Source organism: Dermacentor variabilis, chromosome 10, assembly GCF_050947875.1.
Source record: "Dermacentor variabilis isolate Ectoservices chromosome 10, ASM5094787v1, whole genome shotgun sequence".
In the NCBI taxonomy this organism is placed as follows: Eukaryota; Metazoa; Arthropoda; class Arachnida; order Ixodida; family Ixodidae; genus Dermacentor; species Dermacentor variabilis.
In genome coordinates, this window is record NC_134577.1 from 49,426,325 (window position 1) to 49,432,324 (window position 6,000).

At 49.2% G+C, this 6,000-nt stretch overlaps 1 protein-coding gene across 1 annotated transcript in view; it reads left to right on the top strand.

Moving 5' to 3' along the window:
• The window catches only part of LOC142560505 (serine protease 33-like), a 35,915-nt gene extending 30,841 nt beyond the window's left edge, over nucleotides 1-5,074 (top strand). The window contains exon 10 of the mRNA XM_075672662.1: nucleotides 4,785-5,074. The gene's annotated coding sequence lies outside the window, so the exon portion shown is untranslated. The remainder of the gene's footprint in view (nucleotides 1-4,784) is intronic.
• The last annotated feature ends 926 nt before the right edge of the window (nucleotides 5,075-6,000 follow it).

Consider the following 6,000-nt stretch of genomic DNA (forward strand, 5'->3'; position numbering starts at 1 on the left):
GACAGCGGGACGATGACGGATTGAGGACAATGGGATGACGATGAGCCTATGGCAACTCTGGCGTGACGACGTCGGTATGAGGAGGATTGGATTGTACGAAGCCGGAATGACGACTATGGAGCAATCACGACGGCATCGCGATGACAGCGGGACAACGAACACGTGACGACAATTGTATGACGACGATGGCATGACAAAGACGTCATAATGACGGTTGAGTGACGACAGCGTGATTACGATCGAATGAGGAAGAAGGAATGACGTAGATGGAACGACGACAGTGGGATGACAACGAGTGTATTGCGACGATGATGTGGCTACAGCGGCGTGACGACTGCGTGACACCTGCCGTGATGACCTAGTGGCTATGGCATTGCGCTGCAACATAAAAACTCCGGCCACGGCGGTCGCATTTCGGTGGGGGCGAAATGCAACAACGCGCGTGTACCGTGCATTGGGTGCACTTTAGAGAAGCCCAGGTGGTGAGAATTAATCCGGAGTCCCTCAGTGTACGGCATGCCTCATAATCAGATCGTGGTTCTGGCACGAAAAACCCCGGTATTTGATTTATTTTAGTTCAACGACTGTGTGACGACAATTGGGTGACGACGGCAGTAGGGTGATGACGACAGCATGACGACGACGGCACATACCCAGTGACACATGCCTGTTGGAACTGTCGACTGCGCCATTACCAAGACTGGTCCACGACTTCAGAGGTCGCCAGCGGCGCTAAACTGAGCAGCGAGATAAGAAAAGCTATCGCTTAAAGGAAAGTTATCACCCGCAAGGTCCGATTCCCACTGCAGAACGAAATTTTCACCAACGGCGAAGTTCCCGGATCACACCGTCATCCTGCATGTGTAACAGCTTCTCCTTTCAGCGATATAGCCACGCGCACGCACGCAAGTCCCAAACACCCTCTCGCCCACCCGCTGCCAAAAAGAACAATGTGAGAAAAACAAAGAGGAAAAGATTAAACGGCTTGTTGACTTCCTCTCTAATGGCGACGAGCATCAAATTGCTTTCAGGGGCAAATTGATATCTCTCGGCCTGTACCGTTCTCACGTGCTTCGAGTCGCCGCAGAGGTGCGCATCCCTCTTTCTCTCCCCGCCCTGGCGCGCGCGTCCAGCTTTGAGAGCACAGCTCAGTCACGGGGCGCGGCACAGCAGTCGTGTAGCTTCAGTCCCGTCGGGGCCTCTTCTCGCCAGGCCCGGCCGTCGCCCGTCGCGTGGCGGACGCACGCGCCCCCACTCTATATACGCGGGGACGAGCGTTTAACGCCCTCGGCCGGCCGCCGGTCGTGCACGCGTCGGCTGCCAAAGGCACGACGAGCGCGCCGCCTTTGTGTCGCTCGCCGGGCGGGACGGACGGACGGTTTGGCGGCACGCGACCGACCGTCCCACGGTCGCGTGGCGTCCCGGCGAGCGCCGCAGCTCTTCTGCGCACTCTCGGCGGTGGCGGCGGGAGGTGGTGGCCGGGGAAGCGCTTGGTCTGGCTCTCTGTACCTTGGCGCCTTCTCTTTTCGTGTGCTTCGTTTCGATGCTTCTCCCGTTGCGAATGGAGGCACCTCTCGCTGTGCCAGGGAGTTACGTGCAGTGCACAGACGTTTCTGACAGTGAGCCACAAAAGTACGTGTTAAAGAGAAATGGTTAAACTCCCTGCCTTTTTCTTAAGAGAAAGGGTCTTCTGGAGTGCCGTCTGCAGTGCCTATTCACTGTGGCTGGTTCTAAGACCGCTGCCAATTGAAGCTTTGTGATGCCTCGCCTATAGATGGCGGGGCACTGTGCCGCTCAACTTTGTAGGAATATCTTGAAACTGTAAAAGCGCACGAACATGCAAGTAAACCAACTAGCCGAGTTTGTTACACTTTATAGGAACAGCCACGCCGCACTTGCCGTTGTATTGCCGTGGCATTTGGTTTTATCATGCTTCTTTCGTCATTCTCATTTCTAGAACCTATGATGAAAGCGGAAGTTCGGCGAATTCAGCGCGAACACACTGTTTCGTAAGTAGTTACAAAAACAGGGGACGCTAGCCGCTTAGCTTACACCAAAAGCATGTATAGGGCAAGCAATACAGCGCGTACGCGGAACCCTAACTTTGTTTTCGTTCTTTTGTACGCAGAACAGATTGTGAGCGCTAATATTGGGTGTACTGTGTCTAAAGCTCGCCACGTAACAGTGACAGCTAGCCAAGATACGGGAGAAGAGGAGGCGACGGGAGTAGAGAACCAGACGATTGTGCCTAATCACGGTATTAAAGGAACACTTAAGAGAAACAACAAATCAGTTGAAGCTAAGAAGGTGTTCATTTAGAATTATATTTTAGTTAAATTCGCGGGGAGTGGTTGGTTGCTACAATAGGAAATCAAGGTGAAACTTAGTTTCTTTTTTATTACGATGACAAAAAAGTCGCACCGGTGTTGCAGGTCATATTGCACCTGACTATACATAGAACTCTTTACAAAGTTAATCGGAAGGGTTGTAGTATGCGTAGGCCAACTTGAAATTTCGGGCTGGGCCAAGTCAAATTCGAGGTTGGGCAAGTTGAAATTTTGACATGGGCCAGTTAAAATTTGAAGGTGGGCAAACTTAAATTTGGGGGCGGACGAAAATTTATTTGGGCGTATGTCAACTTGAAATTTGGGCACGCACTAACTGAAATTGGGGGGTATGCTTACGCATACTTAGACAACTCCAATGTAGTTTCTGCATTCTCTCTACTGTCGGTATCATCTCGCGCACCATCGAGATGCGGCTCCTGAAACGCCGCTACCTACGCTCCTCATCGCTTCCGCGCTGTGAGACGCCTGGCCCCTGCCAGGGCGCTGTTTCTGCTGCAAAGCCGTAGTTCTCTCGCGTGCTCCGTCACTCTGTGTGGCCTCCACGTGTCGCTTGAACACCGTGTGAGAAGCTCGTGAGCTACGGTAAACCTGGCTATCGCTTTCAATGCTTCGCCTTCGGGCGAAAATACAAATTTTTTTCTCCTTTAATACCGCTCTTAGACCTAAGGGCCGGACGGTCAGTGTGATGTCACGGATTTCAAAGTGTATTTATTCGTACTTATGTATTCGCAATCGTATATTCGTATTTATTCGTATTTGGGACGTTGTGGAACTCAGTGAAACTTTTTGCAAAGTGCTAAGGTCTTGGGATCTTTTAGAATGCAATGCATTATCTATCTTAAATGATAAAAAGATAAACGAGGCCCGAGCAGACGCCGTCAAAATCTGTGACTTCGCGGCAAGCTAGTGTGGGAACTTCAAGGCGGCGTTGCCTTGAATCTTCGACCTTGCGTCTTTTCTGGCTTACCGCGAGGCTCTTCTCGCGGTGAGAGTGTATTTCTTTTTTTGTGTGTGTGTTGTTGAAGGGTAATATACCAATACAGCCTAAATACGTGTTTCACTTTTGTGGTTCTTTAAATGTCCATGGTTAATTCACTGCAATGTGCTGTAGTCGAAGAATCGTGTTTGTTGTCGGCCTTGTCAACTAATAATAGCAGGGGAACGCATATTCTAATGTCGCCCACTAGAGGTTTCTGCGTTATTGCTTGTCTTAAGGCTTTTTGATATTCGCTGCTCGCACAAAACCAAACGCAGGAAGCGCGATAATGTCAGTGGGTTATCGGTCGTGCTGCCCACTTTAATTCTAAATACCTTGGCACAACAGCTGGTAAACATGAGGAACCGTGTTGCTGATGGCGTTGACAGATCACATCAAATTACGGAGTCCTTAGAATTCTAGAGAGTCAGAGACGTGTGTCTCGATGTGGCAGCCGTTGAAACAACGAATCTCTTCAAACAAGTTGGGAGGCGAATAATCTCACTATACATGTTATTCCAAGGATCCTTGCTCGAGAACTGGACAAATATCAGGACTGAAATTGTCTATGAATAATCTGGACCGCTCCAATAATATTGTTGCGCGGATCAACACAAGTGGTTCACTATACAGAACGTCTTCGTTTTCCTCACTGTCAGCCGGTGTTATATTGCTCTGCTTTTTATATAGCCCTGCTTTTGCAAAAGTGTGAAACGTGCTCTTTGTGGGTCATGTGTTCATAAGAGATGTGCGGTCAGCTGGAGTTTTGCTTGCGACGGCAAGTTACAAGTTTCGTTACAAGTTTCGTTCTCGCACTGATTGGCGTCATTTTGTCTGAAGCCTCTTGCGTGTCAGATGTCTAATCACGCAAAACCTAAACAAAAAGAGTCGGGGAAAGGTGCAGAGGTGGGCAACAAAATCTAGGACGTCGCAGCCGCGATTTGCCGAGTGCGTACTAGATGGCGCTATAATTCCGCGCGCCGCAGCCCGACAAAGAAGGTTCATAATAGCACACAGTATCAGGCCTTGCCTTTAGCTCAAGTTCGTCAACGTACATTGGAAGCGGCGATTGATGTGCACGTATGTCAGCAGCGCCATGTGCAAGAGCCTGAGATCTGGATTTGCTTCCGCTGGTCCATCCAGTCGCGCAGTTCTATGCAAAGATTCCTCTTTCTTCTTATTTATTTTTGCCTGTAACTTTGCAGCGAAGTCTTGTGCGGATCAGAGCGTTTTTTTCATATAGCTTGTAGTCTGCAGAAACAAATCAGAAACTTTCTCATATTCCAACGAAATGGTAACGTAGACAACTGTGCATGCACATTCGTGTTGGTTCAAAAAAAATCTTAGCATATGCGTACAACTAGAAAATGAGTGCAAGACATAAGTCATTGCTTTCACACACAACTTCACGTTACACTTTTTCATTTCTCGGTATCTGATAAGGTTCTTATTTCTTTCAGTGCATCCATGTACCACAAGAGATGCCTGCACTTTTTATCGAGAGCCGAAGGCTGCGTTTATTGCAGTCATGTTGGGCAACTGTAGGGAGCTGGAGAAATTGGAAAAGGCAAATCGCGTCTACAAATATGTGCGCTGCGATTGAAGTGGAAATAGCCTGCAATAAGAAACTGCACCCAATTTTATCCCGCTCGAGCTTCGGCGTCGCTGCAGCGAATTCCGACACGTCATTCCTTCCAATATACGCAGCACAGGTTTTCACATGTTCATCCATCGTTGCTTCAAAAAAAAAGAAAAAGAAAGAAAGCAAAAGTTGATCGCAATAAAGGAAAGAAAAGTCCTGACGCTTATACCCTTCACATCCAGACTTAATTCCATACAGCCATTGCTCCATGACGCCCCCCCCCCCCCCCTCCCACACACACACACACGATATTTCCCTACCTCGGTCTGGAGGGCACGTGATGCGCGGTGAACCTCTTCATTATCGCTGACGCGGTGTCAGCGATCGGAAGGAACCACGGGACAGGCCGCCACACAACGTTGTGCCCCCCCACCTGTTGTGGGCCCCGGCTGGACGAAGGGTGGTCGCTCGGCTGTCATGCTCGTGCTGGCCCAGCGCGTATGATACTCGTTGCAGTGGGCTGCTAAACTACTAGTTTCGGTCGTCGCCATGTTCTCACTACCGCCGCGGCTGGCCAGAGGCGGTGGGCCACTTGGTTGCGCTCTTTCTTTTTCTTCTTTAGGCATCTTTTTTGTTTATTCGTTGGTTGCCTGCCGGCCTTCTCTCAGTGCAGAACCGCCTGGTCAGCGGAAACTTCAGGACAGGTTGTGTTGCCTATTGTTTGTAATTTGTCTGTTAACCCTGGCTCGTTTATTTATGGCTACAGATATAGAGACGGCTTTAAATGACCACTCGTGGTGCAACCTATTAGAAAATGAATCCTGGAAACAAGGCAGCGGAGCGCGGCCTTATCGTTTAATCAGCAGGCGTTGTTTCGGGGCACGACACGGCTATTTATTGTCTAGGCCATCAGTGATTTATTTATTTATTTGAATTACCCTCAGGGTCTACATGAATTGTAAGAATTCGCTGCATTGCTACAACAGCTGTAAGGCACTTCAGCAGGGAGACTGCTAAGGGATAGGCTTTTAATTTCTACATGTTCATGTACCAATAAACGTGAGAAAACATCACTGCTTGAAAACACAGGAAGG